The sequence below is a fragment of the Psammomys obesus genome, unplaced genomic scaffold (genome assembly GCF_907164565.1).
Source record: "Psammomys obesus unplaced genomic scaffold, mPsaObe1.curated_primary_1811, whole genome shotgun sequence".
NCBI lineage: Eukaryota > Metazoa > Chordata > Mammalia > Rodentia > Muridae > Psammomys > Psammomys obesus.
The window spans coordinates 1,344,588-1,363,042 of record NW_026585687.1 but is presented as its reverse complement, the minus strand read 5'-3'; positions in this window follow the sequence as shown (position 1 = coordinate 1,363,042).

The following is an 18,455-nucleotide window of genomic DNA, read 5'->3' as shown; positions in this document are numbered from 1 at the left end:
ATAACAGAGTCCCATAACATTTCAAAAAGATGCCTAGTGAGGTTTACCTCAGAGCTGCAAAGTAATCTAGCATCCAAGAATCATAACAAATGATGTTCATAGAATAAGTAACTAAATTAATATAGTCACTTCAGTTCATTCAGAAAAAAAAATATTTAATAAATATAGCATACTTTCATGAAAATAATCCTTAATATACAACACATAGAAAAGTTTTAACCTGATAAAGGTAATAAAAATAGTTTAAAATATTTTAAGATTTATTTTTATTACATATGAGTATGTATGTGCCACATGTGTGACTGTTCACAGAGGCCAGAAGAGGGTTTAGGATCCACTGGAGCTAAAGTGGCAGACAGTCGTGAACCACCTGATGAGTGCTGGAAAATGAACTCTGATCCTCTAGAAGAAAAGCAACTGCTTTTAACCGCAGAGCCAGCTCTCCAACCCTTGGACTTCTATTTATTCACTAGTATTGAGTATGTGTGCTTGATGAGGGCAGAAGCCATCAGGAGGAGGTCCGAGGACAACTGTGTGTAGACAGTTGCTGCCTTCTCCATGTACATAAACTCTAGGGATTGAACTCAGGTTGTCATGCTTGCATTGCAAGCGCCCTTACCTGCTGGGCCATCTCAAGCAGTCTATCTTACTTTATGGTGAAGGCTAAATTCTGAGCTCCTAAGTCAGGAGTGGTTCAAGAATGTTTAGATAATTTAACTGTCTCTATTAAATATTTTCCTGAACGTTCTAGTTACAGCATTTAGGGAGTGAAAACAAAGTTAGAGGACCCTTACTTCCCAGTTGCAAAACTTACCTCCCCTAAACAGCTAGAAATATTCATTGCTGTAATAGAACTTAGAGTCAAAAAAAAAAAAAAACCCTCACACTAATTATGAACTGCTTTCTGATACAAATTTTCATTATCATTCAATGAGGAAAAAATGTAGTCTTCAACAAAGAGTGCTATGACAACTCTGTCTCTACAGGCAAAACAATAAAGCTGTAGTTGACACAGTATATGGAGATGTCACTATCAGGATAGATAAGAAACTAAAATAAAAATGTCCAAACCACAAAACTCTTTAAAGAAAACACGTGAGTAGATATTTGGGACCTTGGGTTAAGCGGTGTTTTTGTGGATATGACACAAGCGGTTAAAATTTACACAAAAGAAAAATTAATGACCGAAACTAACCCCGGGAGTGCACACATGTGTTTCATGGATGTGTTTAGATGGAGGATTGCACATATCTGTGTTGGGTGCATGTGGTAGCCAAAGGATAATTTCAAATGTTGTTCCTAAGATACCGTCCACCCTTTTAATTAGGAACAAGGTCTCTTGTCCTGGAACTTATTAGGTAGGCCAGTTTGGCTAGCCAGAGGACCCCATGGAACTTTGTGTCTCCATCTCCAAGACTTCGGATTACAAGTGGGTACCACCAACTGTGGCTTTTGAAAAATGTGAATTCTGAGGGTTAAGTTTGGGTCATCCAGCTTATAAAGTGAGGACCTTATTGACCGAGTTATCTCTCCAGCTTCACAAATTAACTTTTGTGCTTTAAAAGACACTGGTAAGAATGTAAAAAGCCAAATCTAAAAATGAGAAAAAAATATTTGTAACTCATATATACTGTATATGTTTGTATATAAAACATAAATGTTGTATAAATAACATTAGAACTCTAAGAAACCACATGTCCTGGTTAGGTTTTTGTTGTTGTTTTGTTTTCTGTCAACTTGACACAGAGTATTCTGGGAAGAGGAACCTCAATTGATAAAATGTTTCCATCAGATTGCCAGGAAACAAGTCTGGAGGGCATTTTCTTGATTAATGATTGATGTGGGAGGGCCCAGCCAACTAGGTTTGGCCAGCTATCTGCCTAGGGTTCCTGCTGTGAGGGACTGTGATGTGGGAGAGGAAGTGAAATAAACCTTTTCCTCCTCAAGTTGCCTTTGATTGTTATGTTTATTACAACACTAGAAAGCAAACCAGGATGCCACCTAATAAAAATAGGAAGAATGGAATAGGAATTTTCCAAAGAAGACATGTAATTAGCCAATAAGCACATGAAAAAAAAAATGTTCAGTGTTATTTACCATTGTGAAAATGCAAATCAAAGTAATGGTGAGTTGCCACTTCAGGCTCACTAGGATGTCTGTAATCAAAAGGCAGATAATGAGAATACTGGCAAGACTGTGGACAAATTGGAACCTTTATACTCTGCTGATGAGAACAGAGAAGTGCAATTGCTTTGTTAAATAATCTCAAAAAAATTACATGCAGTTGTTATACAACCCTGCATATAATTATTTGATAATGGAAAAGGATGTATTGCACGTACATAACACAGCACTGATTAACCTTGTAAACACACTACATCGAAGAACCTAATCACCATCAAAACGGCATTCTAACAGGTTGAGTTCCCATCAGTCTTGGAGTCAGCTTCTGAGGTCACCTGTGTTTTGCCCAGCCTGGCTGGCAGAGCTGCAGGCTTCCATCCTTTTTGATTCTTTTATTTAATGCCACAGTTTAAATCAAAGACATTTTCCTCTTTTGTTGTGTTTCAGCATTCTGTTCTCCAGCTGTGCCAAACTCAAAACATAGCCACTGTCATCTGGCAGGGCCCCTGGTGGCTCAAGATCTCTGGTGCTAAAGGTAGGTTAGGCTGCTAGGTTTCTTTAGGGTTTTACTAGTGGAAAGCAGCATACATGCATTTTAAAGGTATTGATTGTTTTGAAAAATTGGTAATTTTGTCCCTTAATACTTTGGTCTAGCAACTTGTGGTACATAGGTGACAATTCTGTGATCTTTTCTAATGTATGAACAAGTTTTTATAAATACTTTTTTTGAACTGGACTCATATTATTAAACTCATCTTTTATAGTTCATAAAGAACGTGAAGGGGACATACCCCAGGTGCTTGTATAGTTCCTGGCCCTTCAGCCAGGCCTGGGTGTTGCTCCCATGACTTTGTGACAGTACTGTCTTTCCATTTGGATTTAGATCTGGCTAATCCCCTTCTCACCCCACTGTTTGTTGCCATGACTGTTCCCATACTCTTGAAATAGAGAAACTTTCTTATCCTTCACCCACAGCTCCTCACAGCACCTGCCCCTTCAGCAATAGTCCACTGTGTACTGTTGCTGAAATCCTGCTATTGGAGAAAGAAAGGGAAGTAGGAAAGAAAGGAGAAACCAGTCACAAAAGCCTGCACGCTGTAATCTTCTAAAATTCTATAATGCACAGACCTATGGAGTTGGAAGGTAGCTGAGTATTCACTTCTCGCTGGGGGTTGGGTTATAGTGTGTTGCGGGAGAACTGACAGTCTGCTGTTAGCATATATGATGGCTTGGTGTCAATTGCCCATGTTGTATGTTGTTCATTATACAAAATGTGTTTTGTATATATCCTAATACTGTAATACGTTGCTAGGATTTCTTTTTAAAAGCCATTGAAATAAGAAATCAAAGCCCCTAAATAGATTTTTCTCCTTATTTTAATTATAGGAGTCTCTAGATGCTACATCATAAGGTTCACTTACAATGCTTAAAATCACCATATGACTAGGTGTGGTGGTGTTGTGACAGGGCAACACAGTGCTGAGATTCCTCCATCTTGTCTTCCTGCTGAGGCCATTTTTAGATTTAACTGGAATCTGATCTCCTCTATAGAGAATTCCATGGAAAATTACCCAACTCTCTTCTAGGAACCAATGGTCAGGATGTCCTAACCTTTGTTTAAACTGCGTCTTTGTTTGGAACCCCCTCCAGCTAACTGTCCACCTTAGCTGCCTGTTTTCTTAGCTGCCTAATCTTCTGTTAAACTGCTTGTTTCACACTGCTTACTTTGAAGCTGCCAAGTGAGAAGTTTGGCTGAGGTCTCTGCCCTTAAAAACCTATGTTCTAGACACTCAGGGGCCATACCTAGGTTCTTGAACACTTGAGTGTGGTTCCAGCTGGCTGGAATAAAGACTTTCAGATGGCTGTACTCTGTGTCTGAGTGGGCATTTCTGGTGAGATCTCTGTAACTGTCTATGACTATGATTCCAGCATTCAAGAAGGTTAGTTAGGATGAAAACTAAAGTGAAGATATCCTGGGTTACATAGAAAGAGCCTGTCTCAAAAAAGTTAAGATCAGCGTATACTAGCGCACGTTTCTATTCTCGGAATTTTTGAGATTAGCACAGGAGGATCGTGACATCAAGGCCAGTCTGTGCTATGTAGTTTGTGGTTAGCCTGAGTCACATAGCAAGACTCTGTCTCAAAACAACAAGCAAAAGAAAAAATCAGTGTAACATAATGGGGGTATACAGGAGGGTTTGGATGAAGAAAAGGGAAATGATGTGAATTATTATTATAATCTCAAAATATAAAAGAAGTGATAGAAAATCTCTAGAAATGGAAAAGAAATAGAAATTCTCTTTGACTTTAGTCATGAGAAATGAATAACAAAGACAAGTTTTCTCTAAAGGAGGGCTATTGCAAAAATGAGAATCTGATATTTTATACACAGAATGCAATTATAAAGTATGTAACTAATATTTTCTTAGTTATATAGAATATCACAATAGGGAAAAAAAAAAAACCTAAGATAGCTTAGTAAAGGGCTCAGAAAACTTTTTGTAGACAGAAACAGATAATAATGAAATTTCACTGACCAGTTGGTATTTTCACAACTAATTGACTCTGCCTTTATAGTGCAAATGCAGCTATAAACAGATACAGAAATGAATGAAGGTTGCTGTGTTCCAAGAAGACTTTATTTACAAAACACACCTTCAAGAATCTCCAATCTCCATACTTCCCTTTTTTTATTTTATTTTTCTTTTTAGTTACATTTTGTTAACTCTGTGTCCCAGCTGTATCCTGTATCCCGCTCCCTCATTCCCTCCCCAACCCCACACTCCCTCCCTGGTCTCCTCCCTGCCCCTTTCCAAGTCCACTGATAGGGGAGGACCTCCTCCCCTTTCATTTGACCCTGTTTTATCAGATATCTTCAGGACTGGCTGCAAAGTCCTCCTCTGTGGCCTAACAGGACTGCTCCTCCCCTGGGGGGGGGGGGGTGGTCAAACAGCCTGCCCTTGAGATCCTGTTAGAAATAGTCCGTGTTCCCCTTACTTTGGAAAACTACTTGGTTACTGAGCTACCACGGGCCACATCCGAGCAGAAGTTCTAGGTTATATCCATAGATGGACCTTGGTTGAGTGTCAGTCTCAGAAAAGACCCTGTGACCAGATATATTTGGTCCTTGTAGAGCTCCTATCCTTTCCATATCATACTAACTCCCCTTCTTTCATATGATTCCCTGCACTCTGCCAAGGGTTTGGTTATGAGTCTTAGTGTCTGCTTTGAAACACTGCTAGGTAGAGTCTTTCAGATGCCTTTTATGGTAGACTCCTGTCATAAGTTCAATGCACATCCCATTTGTCTTTCTAAATGAGGATTGATCATTTTCGCCTGTGTCCACTTTCTTGAATATCTTCTTTAGGTGTGTAGATTTCATTATGTTTATCATATCTTGTAGGTATATATAAGCGAGTATATACCATGTTTGTCTTTCTCCTTCTGGGATATTTCACTCAGAATGATCTTTTCTAGGTCCCACCACTTGCCTGCAAATTTCATGATTTCCTCCTTTTTGATTGATGAGTAGTATTCCATTGTGTAAAAATAGCACAATTTCTGTATCCATTCCTCCGTTGATGGACATCTGGGTTGTTTCCATGTTCTGGCTATTACAAATAAAGCTGCTACAAACATGGTTGAACAAATGTCCTTGTTGTGTACTTGAGCAAACTTCAAGTCTCTGAAGAAAAGAAAGAAATCGAAGAAGATATCAGAAGATGGAAAGATCTCCCGTGCTCATGGATTGGTAGGATTAACATTGTGAAAATGGCCATACTGCCAAAAGCAATCTACAGATTCAATGCAATTCCCATCAAAATATCAACTCAATTCTTTACAGACCTTGAAAGAAAGATTCTCAGCTTCATATGGAGAAACAAAAAACCCAGAATCTCCAAAACAATCCTGTACAACAACAGATCATCTGGAGGTATCTCCATCCCCGATCTCAAGCTGTACTACAGGGCAACAGTAATAAAAACTGCATGGTATTGGCATAGAAACAGAAAGGAGGATGAATGGAACCGCATAGAAGACCCAGAAATAAACCCACACACCTATGAATACTCAATATTTGACAAAGAAGCCAAAACCATTCAATGGAAAAAAGACAGCATCTTCAACAAATGGTGCTGGTCCAACTGGATGTCTACATGCAGAAAAATAAAAATAGATCCATATTTATCACCCTGCACAAAACTAAAGTCAAAGTGGATCAAGGACCCCAACATAAAACCAGATACTCTAAATCTGTTAGAAGAAAAAGTGGGGAACAGCCTAGAACTCATTGGCACAGGAGACAACTTCCTGAACAGAACACCAACAGCACAGGCTCTAAGAGCAACAATCAATAAATGGGACCTCATGAAACTGAAAAGCTTCTGTAAAGCAAAAGACACTGTCATCAAAACAAATAGACAGCCTACAGATTGGGAAAGAATCTTCACCAACCCTTTATCTGACAGAGGGCTAATATCCAGTATATATAAAGAACTAAAGAAGCAGAAAAGCAACAAACCAAGTAATCCACTTAAAAATGGGGAACAGAGCTAAACAGAGAATTCTCGAAAGAGGAACATCGAATGGCAGAGAAACACTTAAAGAAATGCTCAACCTCATTAGCCATTAGGGAAATGCAAATCAAAACAACCCTGAGATTTCACCTTACACCCATCAGAAAGGCCAAGATGAAAACTCAAGTGATAGCACATGCTGGAGAGGTTGTGGAGAAAAGGGGACCCTCCTCCATTGCTGGTGGGAATGTAAACTGGTACAACCACTTTGGAAGTCAATCTGGCGCTTTCTCAGACAACTAGGAGTAGTGCTACCTCAAGACCCAGCTATACCACTCCTAGGTATATATCCAAAATTTGCTCAAGTACACACTTCCCTTTTTTAAGAAACAAAGGCAAATAAAAAAGATGTGTACTTCAGCCCAGTTCACAAAAGGAAATTGAGGGTGTAAGTCCTCTTAGAATCCGTTGGTAGTCCTTAGCAGAGTGCTATTATAAATGGAGCAATTCTGGCCCCCGCTTCCTATATGAACATGGAATCTGATACAGGAAGGCTTCCAGCACTACCATATACCATGATGTGTCACAGATAAGCCTCCTCCTCGGTATTGAGACAATGCAAACATTATGTCCTCGAACCTCCCAAACTGTGAGCTAAATAAACCTCATATTTTTAAAGAGGTCACTTTCTCTAGCATTTCATTCTAGCAATGGAAAAACTGACTAATTAGAACATTTAATGAGAAAACATTGTTTTCAATAATAAAAATAATTTGACTGTGCTGTCCTATTCTATGTTTCATTTTGTCAAAACTTTCAGATGTCATATTTGTTAGTATTTGTTTAAAAATGATGCCATGTGCAAAACAGTTATTATATGGAAGAGATTTACTAGATGGAGAAGGCGAGAGAAAGAGAGAGACATGGTGGGAGGAGGGGACTCCCCAACAGAGAGAGGGGAAAGAGCAGGAGATTGGGAGAGATCAAGAGCAAGAGAGTAAGAGAGAGGGGGAATGGTTAACAGGTCACTATGTACCTGGCCCAGGTGATGTCACAGGACACAGGTACTGACATAGGACTTTGTCAGGGTCCTAAAGATCACTAATGGAAGGCCAGTTGAATTGCCTGCACAATGTAACATTCCTCCCTTTTTGTTTAATTAAAAAATGAGGAAACTTGGGCTCCTTCTCATGTAAGGCAAGTCAAAGTATATAAATGTTGGTCTATTGGAAGCAGCTCTTGTTCACTATGCAAGGAGATTAGAGAGAAAGAGAGAGAGAGAGAGAGAGAAAGAGGAAAAAAGTAAGAGCTCCAAAATGTCTGGATTACATGGTGAGGAAGAGAGGAAGTCCCTGTCCTGAAAAGATCAGCGTAGAGGGTAGAGTTGTCAGCCATACCAAGCAGCAGATAGGGACTGAGGGATGCTGGGAGAACCTGGAGCTGTTAGTCCTGGGCCTGAAGCACACCATTTTAGTCTTTTGTTGAGAATAAGTGGATTGCAGGCAAATAAATCAACCATCTTTAGCTACTTCCTGCTGATACTAAGGCAGTCATAGGGAGGTCAAAAGTCTGAAAATGTTGGTCAAGTGCAGGAAGAGTAGGCTGTTTTGATGCTGTCCAGGGTCTGTGAGAACATCCATGGCTGGGAGTGAATGTGGAGGTCTGGCTTGAGATAGTCTCGAGGTTAGACTAGAACACATGTCTTGGATTTAGGAATCACCTGGATCTGGCAGGATACTGGAATGTATATATAGGCTGAAGACAAAGTTAAGTAGGTTGCAGAGAATGTTTCATTAGCTATACATTACTTTTAGGTGTATGTTTGAAACTTTTTAAGAGAGCGAAAAAGAGACTTGAATGTAGGAACCTCTATTCACCCCAAGGTGAACCTCCATTTACCCTATCACTGACAGTAATTTAAAAGATTTTGCTTTGGATCTGTCAACTAAGGAAACTGAGGCCAAGTTTGGTTGCAGAAACGTGTAAGCCTAGAGGCCCTTAAGGCAGGCGCTAGGTGTACAAATCTAAAATTATTTAGAAGGCCTCTCAGAGGAGAGCATGGGGTGTATGGTGGAAGACACGACTTCCATGGGGGAGAGAGAAAAGTCAGTTCTGCCAGTCTTTGGGGTGTCCCCACAAAGTATAGGAGAACCAGAGGTACAGGGGCACAACCTGGCAAAGCAGGTCGTCACGAGCAGTGCCAGGGGCCACAGGGGAGACTCCTGGGAGACACGGCTCATCTAGTACTAGGATGACACATGAGAGGAAAGGAAAAGCCAAGAGACTGTGTCAGTAAAAAGAAAGTGATTGTTCACCCAAAGGAAGGTGTCTGTGTGAAGGGTCAGTGAGAAAGGAGGGTACCTTTGTTCCCCAGTGACATGGAGAAATACCAGTCTTTCAGACAAAGGGGAATGTTTACGCTGACCGTGGAAATTAACTCATTAATCTGATGGTGTTGGATCAGATTAATTAGGTAATTAGGCAGCCAGGAAAGAGGAGTCCCAAAACCAGGGAAAGGGAGGCGGGGAGGATTCCCACCTTTTGAGATAGACAATAGGTAGAGTACTCATCTGGAGCCCAATTGACCTGAGACATGGATTTGGGGGGATTTTTCTGAAGCTTAGAAGAATCCCTTTTTTTTTTTTAATTTTAATCTGTTTGATAGTGAGGATATAGCACAATGACCAAGTTTTAACATAAACGAATAAATGGCTCTAAAATTAATAGATCGTAATTTAGAGTATCCTTGGAATTATATCATATAGTTTAAATGTATTTAGGCAAAACTTTTACTTACTAACCCCCTAGTTATGACATTTAGAATAAACAACATAATAGAACAGTATAAAAGAATTTTAAAATTACATTTGAATTTATCATACCTCCATAGGCCAGAAAGCCTAATGGTGAATCCAGATCATAGGCAGCTTATGGTGGGAGAAACAGCATTTATTTTTTTATTTTTTTAATTTTTTATTAATTACACTTTATTCACTTTGTATCCTCCCATAAGCCTCTCCCTTCTCCTATCCCGATCCCGCCCTCCCTCCCCCTTCTTCACGCATGCCCCTCCCCAAGTCCACTGATAGGGGAGGTCCTCCTCTCCTTTCTTCTGATCTTAGTCTATCAGATCACATCAGGACTGGCTGCATTGTCTTCCTCTGTGGCCTGGTAAGGCTGCTCCTCCCTAAGGGGGAGGTGATCAAAGAGCAGGCCAATCAGATTATGTCAGAGACAGTCCCTCTTCCCATTACCAGGTAACCCACTTGGACACTGAACTGCCATGGGCTACATCTGTGCAGGGGTTCTAGGTTATCTCCATGCATAGTCCTTGGTTGGAGTATGAGTCTCTGGGAAGTTCCCTGTGTTCAAATTTTCTGGTTCTGTTGCTCTCCTTGTCGGGTTCCTGTCCTCTCCAGCTCTTACTATTTCCCACTTCTTACATAAGATTCCATGCACTCTGCCCAACAGTTGGCCATAAGGAGAAACAGCATTTATATATTAATTTAGGAATTGATAAAGAGATCGGCAATTAGACATACATTTTAAATTAGCTTTATTTAAATATAACTTTATAACCTTGAAATTTTTAGCATCATATAAAAATCATTTTGAACCAAGGTTAAATTATATATATAGCATGTTGTAAAAATATAACTTTAAATTTACATAAAATTTCATAACCATTTAAAATGAGACTTGTTTTTATTTAAAAGGAGATAAAATATTTAATTATGATTAAGGAAGTCTTATAAATACAAATCCGATGAGAAAATTCTATAAATCATTAGATAAGAATTTACAGCATTTTAAAATATTTTTTAAAGAGCAGAATGTACAGAAATTAGGAAGAAATTTTTTTTTTTTAATCTGGGAAGTAGGGCCTTGGAGGTCAGAGATATTTGGGGAGGCAGTGATTAGACCACACAGCTTGGAGTTTTGCAGGAGTGGGGAAAGGTGAGTATGTGGTGTCCGGCTTCTCTATTTTCAAATCAACACGGCCGCTTGCCGTGTGCAGTGCACGGCCAGGACTGGTGTGGCAGGACCCAGGGACCCTGCCCGACAGCGTATCTAACTGTCGGTGGGTGCCACAGCTGAGCGGTGTCAGTGCAGTTCAAAACCCTGCTCCACATACAAGCATGCAAGAGAGGCAGGAAACTTTAAAACTAATTCTTGGGGCCTGAGGTGATGGCAAAGTTTAAACCCATTTGAGGTCAGTTTTAAAATCCTTAAGCCAGGTCTCTAGGCCTGGCTTACCTAATAGTGAAGTCCAGCCCCAGCTAGCGATCCTCCAAGACTGGAGCAGATGAGGGTGTCCGCAAGAAAAAGTTCGGAGCAGCCACCAAAAGCGGGGCAAATGCATGGAGTGGCAGCGGCAGGCAGAAACAGGTTAAGCAGATCATGAAAGGAGCAGGAGATGAGAGTTTGAGAGAAAGATTTGTTGTGGGTGGGCATGTGAAGAGGAGTTCTAGCATGTCCAAATATTGCTAGAAGAGCCGTCCTGGGTTTTGGCACGAAATGTTGGTATTTATTTAGAAAATGATGCTGCGCACACAACAGGTGTTATTTGAAAGAGATTTATCAGACAGAGATGGAGAGAGAGAGAGAAAGAGAGAGACATGGTGGGATCCAAGGCCAGGGAGAGAGGAAAGGGAGGAGGACAGGGGGAGAGATGAAGAGCAAGAGAGAGAGAGAGGGACTGGACGACAGGTACCTGGCCAGATGATGTCAAAGGACACAGGTACTGACATAGGACATTGTCAGGACCGTAAAGGTCACTAAGGGAAGGCCAGTTGAATTGCCAGCACAACATAACAATATTAAAGTATAAATAGTCACTTCTACCGTGCTCAATTTGATACCCTTTAAAAAATAGGGCTATGTAAGTTACTTCCAGGTACTTCTAATTCACATCAAGTTAATAAAGCCTTACTGCTGTTTACCTATTACAAATGAATCTGTGGTCATTAAATGTTGCTAGTGTGCATCACTGAATATCATTGTGCTATGAATATATAAGAAGCCCAATTGCCTCTCTCCTTTTCTCTAATCAGACTTAATACAAAAAGATACTTTTCTTGCCTTTAATGCTTTTCTTCTCAGAACATAACCTGATATCTTTTCTATAGAAAACCAAACAAAAATATGTAATGCCATGTTTGTCTTCCTTAATGCAGCATATGTATTTTCTAGTCATCTCTGTTCTTTCCTTTTAATGCAGCATCTCAAATATTTATACAATAATAGTGATTACCAAAAGCAGTTATCAGATGAAATCATAAGAGTTAAGAAGGTTGAGAAAGAGCAGGTATGGTGGCACATGTCTGTAATCTCAGTATTATTAGTGTATAGGTTGCCTAGTAACCTATGATGTCATCACATGTTGCACACCAGGTGTGTGGCAGGTGCGGTTCAGCTGCGCATGCACAAAATATAAAAGAACCAACTGGCCACTTGGTCTTTCTCTTATTCTGCTCTCTTACTCTCTCCCCTTTGCTTTCTTTCCTGGGATGGGGAGAAGGAAGCCTACCATGTCTCTCTCTTTCCTTTTCCTCTCTATCTCTCCACCTCCATCCAATAAATCTCTTTCATATGATATCTGTTCTGTGCATGGCATCTGGTATCATTTTAAAATAAATACTAACATTTCGTGGCCTGACAGGGAGGGCTCTTCTAGCAAAGTTTAGATAGGCTAGAACCCCCTCTTCACATGATGCCCAAAACAAATCTTTCTCTTGCACCTTCCTCTCCTGCTCCGTTCATGATCACAGCCCACAACAGAACTTGTTTTCTCTGACACCTTCATCTGCTCTGATCTGTCATAATCAACTGCTTGCTCATGCTGGACTTCACTATTAGGAAAGCCAGGTCTTGGGACTCGCCTGCACAGCAACAAGGGTTTTAAAACTGCTCTCAAATGGCTTTAAATTTTGCTACTGCCTCAGGCCCCAAGAATTCAGGTTTTAAATTTCCCTCCTCGCTTGCTGATGTGTGGAGCAGGGTTTTTGAACTGAGCTGAAACCCACTCAGGGGTGCCACCCATGGGCAGTTTAGAACTTCTGCCAGGCAGAGACTACCACGCCATCAGCAAGGTCCCAGGTACTGCAACCCTGGTTCTGCCCTGCCACTGTGGCTGCACACAGCTCATGGCTAACCCCCATGTTTATTTTTGGATAATGAGGGTGAAGCCACAGCTTCACTGACATCTTCACTAAGGGCAAGTGCATGGTTTCACCAGCAGCTTAATTTAGGGCAACCAAGGGCAGTCACATGAATGGCAGCCATCTTGATTATTAAAAAAAAAATGCAAGTTTACATTCCCACCAGCAGTGGAGGAGGGTACTCCTTTTTCCACAACCTCTCCAGCATGTGTTGTCTCTTGAGTTTTTGATCTTAGCCATTCTTATGGGTGTAGGGTGAAACATCAGAGTCGTTTTGATTTGCATTTCCCTAATGGCTAATGAAGTTGAGCCTTTCTTTCAGTGTTTCTCTGCCATTCGACATTCCTCTGTCGAGAATTCCCTGTTCCCTATTTTTTAATTGGATTACTTGATTTGTTGCTGTTTAACTTCTTGAATTCTTTACAGATATAGGGTTGATGAAGATCCTTTCCCAAACTGTAGGCAGTCGTTTTGTTCTGATGACAGTGTCCTTTGCTTTACAGAAGCTTTTCAGTTTCATGAGGTCCCATTTATTGATTGTTGCTCTTAGAGCCTGTGCTGTTGGTGTTCTGTTCAGGAAGTTGTCTCCTGTGCCAATGAGTTCAAGGGTTTTCTCTACTTTTTCTTCTAAAAGGTTTAGTGTGTATGATTTTATATTGAGGTCTTTGATCCACTTGGACTTTAGTTTTGTGCAGGGTGGTAAGTATGGAATGTAAACTTGTACAACCACTCTGGAAATCTATCTGGCGCTTTCTCAGACAATTAGGAATAGTGCTTCCTCAAGATCCAGCTATACCACTCCTAGGCATATACCCAAAATATGCTCAAGTACACAACAAGGACATTGCTCAGCCATGTTCATATCAGCTTTATTTGTAATAGCCAGAAGCTGGAAACAACCAAGATATACTTCAATTGAGAAATGGATACAGAAATTGTGGTACATCTATACAATGGAATATTACTCAGCAATAAAAAAAAGAAGGAAATCATGATATTTTCAGGTAAATGGTGGGACCAGGAAAAGATCATCCTGAGTGAGGTATCCTAGAAGCAGAAAGACACACAGGTATATACTCACTCATAAGTGGACATTAGGCATGTAATATAGGATAAACATACTAAAATCAGCACACCTAAAGAAGCTAATCAAAAAGGAGGACTCTGGCTAAGATGCTACATCGCCATTCAGAAAGGCAAAGAGGATGGATATCAGAAGAGGGAGAAAACAGGGAATAGGACAGGAGAACACCACAGAAGCCCTCTGAAAGGCTCTACCCTGCAGGGTATCAAAGCAGATACTGAGACTTATAGCCAAAATTTGGGCAGAGTGCAGGGAATCTTATGAGAAAAGTGAGAAGTAGTAAGACCTGGAGAGGACAGGAGCTCTACAAGGAGAGCAACACAACTAAAAAATCTGGGCACAGGGTTCATTCCTGACACTGATACTCTAACCGAGAACCATTCATGGAGATAACCTAGAACCCCTGCACAGATGTAGCCCATGGCAGTTCAGTGTCCAAGTGGGTTACATAATAATGGGAAGAGGGACTGTCTCTGACATAATCTGATTGGCCGGCTCTTTGATCACCTCCCCCTGAGGGGGGAGCAGCCTTACCAGGCCACAGAGGAAGACAATGCAGCCAGTCCCGATGAAACTGGTAGGCTAGGGTCAGAAGGAAGGGGAAGAAGACCTCCCCTATCAGTGGACTGGAGGAGTGGCACGGGTGGAGAAGGGGGAAGGAGGGTGAGATTGGGAGGGGAGGAGGGAGGGAGCTACAAGTGGGATATAAAGTGAATAAACTGTAATTAATAAAAAAAAAATGCTGTGGTTTCTCCCGCTGCCAGCTGCTTTTACTACCTTGTTTCTGTCCCACTATTTTCAGAGCTACAAAACTGAAGTCTCTTGTAGACCCTAAAAGGCCACTTCACCCCTTCCTACCTCTACTCTAAAGCTGCCTGTCTGTCCCTATCCTTTCCCACAGATGAGATTCCCTCCAGGAGAACTAGGCCTTACTGCTGATAAAGCCCTGGTACCAGGCATCGAGGTTCTCAGGCTTAGCCGGGCTAAACCCCTGACCTGCCATGCTATTTGGTTGAAGAACAACTAGCCACATGGTCCATTTCATTTCCCCTTTCTCATCCGTAGAAACGGCTTTCTCATATTCTCTCCCCTTTGGGAAACCTCTGGCTTCTGCACCTATATTTGCCCTACGCAAATGTCTACTATCCAGTAACACTAAGAGCGACCCGTGAAGTAAAAAATCATTCCCTATTTTCTCTTTTTCTCAAAGTCCTGTCTGTTTCTCTCTGCCTGCTATCCCACTAAATAAAAATACTCTCTGGTTCCTTTTTATACTCTCCAAAAATAAAAAAAATAAAAATAAAAATCTTAAGATTAAACTGTAAACCTTAAGGTGACAGTTTAATGGTATGAACAATTTTAATCATAATTAATTCTGTTTTTTTTAATCTCCTTTTAGACTAACACAGCAACAAGTCTCATATTAAATTGGTATGGATTTTTATAAAAATTCAAGGTTATATTTTTACAACATTCTATATATATGATTCAACTCTGGTTCAAAATAGTTTTGTATGATGCTAAAATTTCAAGGTTATAATGGTCTATTTAAATTAAGCCTATTTAAAATGTATGTCTAATTGCCTACGTCTTTATCAATTCCTGAATTAGTGAATAAATGCTGTTTCTCCCCCCTACCATGAGCTGCCTGTGATTTGGATTCACCACTAAGGTTTCTGGCTAATAGGTTTGGTATAACAAATTCAAATGTAATTTTTAAATTGCTATATACTGGTCTATATTGTTGGTTCTAAAACTCATAACTCATGGGTTCCTACATAGATTTTACAAATACTCTAAATTAAGATGTATTAATTTTAGAGGCATTTATTTGTTTATATTAAAACTTGGTAGTTATGCTATATTTTCACTATCAAAAGGTTTAAAATATGCTAGGTCTTGTTTTCTGAATATGGTAATATTGTTAATCTATAGTATAACCTTAGACTTTTATAAACTATGGACTTTTTGTATACTAAATCATACAGGAAACTTTTATGCTTTCGCTTATATGGACTATGTTCATAAGTTTTAAGGCTCCAACTTAACAGGGACAAAACCTAAAGTCCTAATATTTGATGGTTAACAAATGCAAGTTAATATTCATTCATTTCACAGATGATCAAGTCAGATAACATGTCCAAAAATATATTTATAGTTTTGCAGATTCAGATATGGTCTCACTGCCATCTTAATTGAAGAGCTGAGGATGGTCCCTGAGTCACCATGTAGGAGTTGGTAAAGAAGAAGAGTCTTTCAGATAGGTTCATCTCCAGCAAAAACTATGCTCTAGACCTTGATACTCTGAGGCTGTAGGCATTCCTGAAGCAAAACAACAACAACAACAACAACAAAAACAAGAACAGATCTGCAATGCCCCATCCCATAGGGGTCTAGCCAAGGTCAATTCCACCAGGTAACTGTTTCAAATGTAGGCAGGAAAGACACTGGTCCTGTAGCTGCCTCAACAAGCAACACCCTGCCTGCTGACAGACTATCCTCTGGAAGTCAAAATGCTCCAATGCAGGCTTGTGCTCTGTGCCCAGCCATGGAGGCTCAACCAGCACAAGAGCCACAGACACTTCCAGCCTTCCCGCTACTTGGCCTGGAGGAGGTCAAATGGCTCCTAGATTCAGTAACCTCTACTCACCCTCCCCCAGCCCAGGGAAATGCTGCAGGTCTGTTTTAACCTCACAGTCCGGTCCCAGGGACATGTTGCCAACTTCTGTATTGGGAGGGTTCAGAGGCCTTCTCTGTCCTCTTCATATGCAGGAGATCAGGCCTTAAGACTCACTCTTAGAACTTCTACTGTCAGGTCTAGACACAGTCTAGCTTGTTATCAGAATCAAGAAACAGGCCTCAGATGTAACCTTTAACAATCCCTTTAGCTAAAGACAATAAATGCTCATAGCAGTCTCACCTGTGTCTCATGATAAATAATTAGGTACAAGGCCTAAGGATACAAAAGTTTCAGTTATGAGGACCTTAAGTTTTAATGTTGGTTAATGCAAGCTATGAATGTTTCAGGATCTAAGATGGGTTTTTTTTCACCTTTTAAAAACTTATTTATATTTTTATAAATTACAGTTTGTTCATTTTGTATCCCTGCTGTAGCTCCCTCCCTCATCCCCTTCAATCCCACCCTTCCTCCCTCTTCTCCTCCCATGCCCCTCCCTAAGTCCACTGATAGGGGAGGTTCTCCTCCCCTTCCCACTGACCTTAGCTTATGAAGTCTCATCAGGACTGGCTGCATTGTTTTTCTCTGTGGCCTGATAAGGCTGCTCCCCATCAGGGGGAGGTGATCAAAGAGCAGGCCAATCAGATTATGTCAGAGGCAGTCCCTGTTCCCATTGCTAGGGTACCCACTTGGAGACTGAGCTGCCATGGGCTACATCTGAGCAGGAGTTTTAGGGGTTCTAGATTATGTCCATGCATGGTACTTGGTTGGAATATCAGTCTCAGAAAAGACCCCTATGCACAGAATTTTTTGATCTGTTGCTCTCCTTGTGGAGCGCCTGTCCCCTCCAGGTCTTTCTATCTCTGCCTTCTTTCTAAGGTTCCCTGTATTCTGCCCAAAGTTTGGCTATGATTCTCAGCATCTCCTTGGATACCTTTTTGGGTAAAGTCTTTCAACGGCCCTCTGAGGTGGGCTCCTGCCCTGTTCTCTGTTTTTTCCCTCTTCTGATGTCCATCCCCTTTACCTTTCACCATAAGGATTAATCATTTTACCCAGGATCCTCCTTCTTGCTTAGTTTTTTTAGGTGTACAGATTTTAGGATGTTTATCCTATATTATATGTCTAATATCCACTTATAAGTGAGTACATACGATGTGTGTCTTTCTGCTTCTGGGATAACTCACTCAGGATGATATTTTGCCTGCAACTTTCATGATTTCCTTGTTTTTATTTGCTGAGTAGTATTCAATTGTGTAAATGTACCACAATTTCTGTATCCATTCTTCAGTTGAGGGACATCTGGGTTCTTTCCAGATTCTGGCTATTACAAATAAACTTGCTCTGAACATGGTTGAGCAAATGTCCTTGTTGTATACTTGAGCATGTTTTGGATATATGCTTAGGAAAACTATAGCTAAATTTTGAGGAAGCACTACTCCTAATTGTCAGAGACAGTGACAGATTGATTTCCAAAGTGGTTGTACAAGCTTACATTCCCACCAGCAATGGAGGAGGGTTCCCCTTTCTCCACATCCTCTCCAGCATGTGTTCTCACTTGAGTTTTTGAATGTAGCCATTTTGATGGGAGCAAGGTGAAATCTTAGGGTCCTTTTGGTTTACATTTCTCTGATGACTAGGGATGCTGAACATTTCTTTAAGTGTTTCTTGCCATTCAATATTCCTCTATTGAGAATTCTCTGTTTAGCTCTGTACCCCAGTTTTTAATTGGATTACTTGATTTTTTTTTCTGTTTAACTTCTTGAGTTCTTTCTATATTCTGGATATTAGCCCTCTGTCAGATATAGGGTCGGTGAAGATCCTTTCCTAGTCTGTAGGCAGTCGTTTTTGTTCTGATGACACTGTCTTTTGCTTTACAGAAGGTTTTCCGTTTC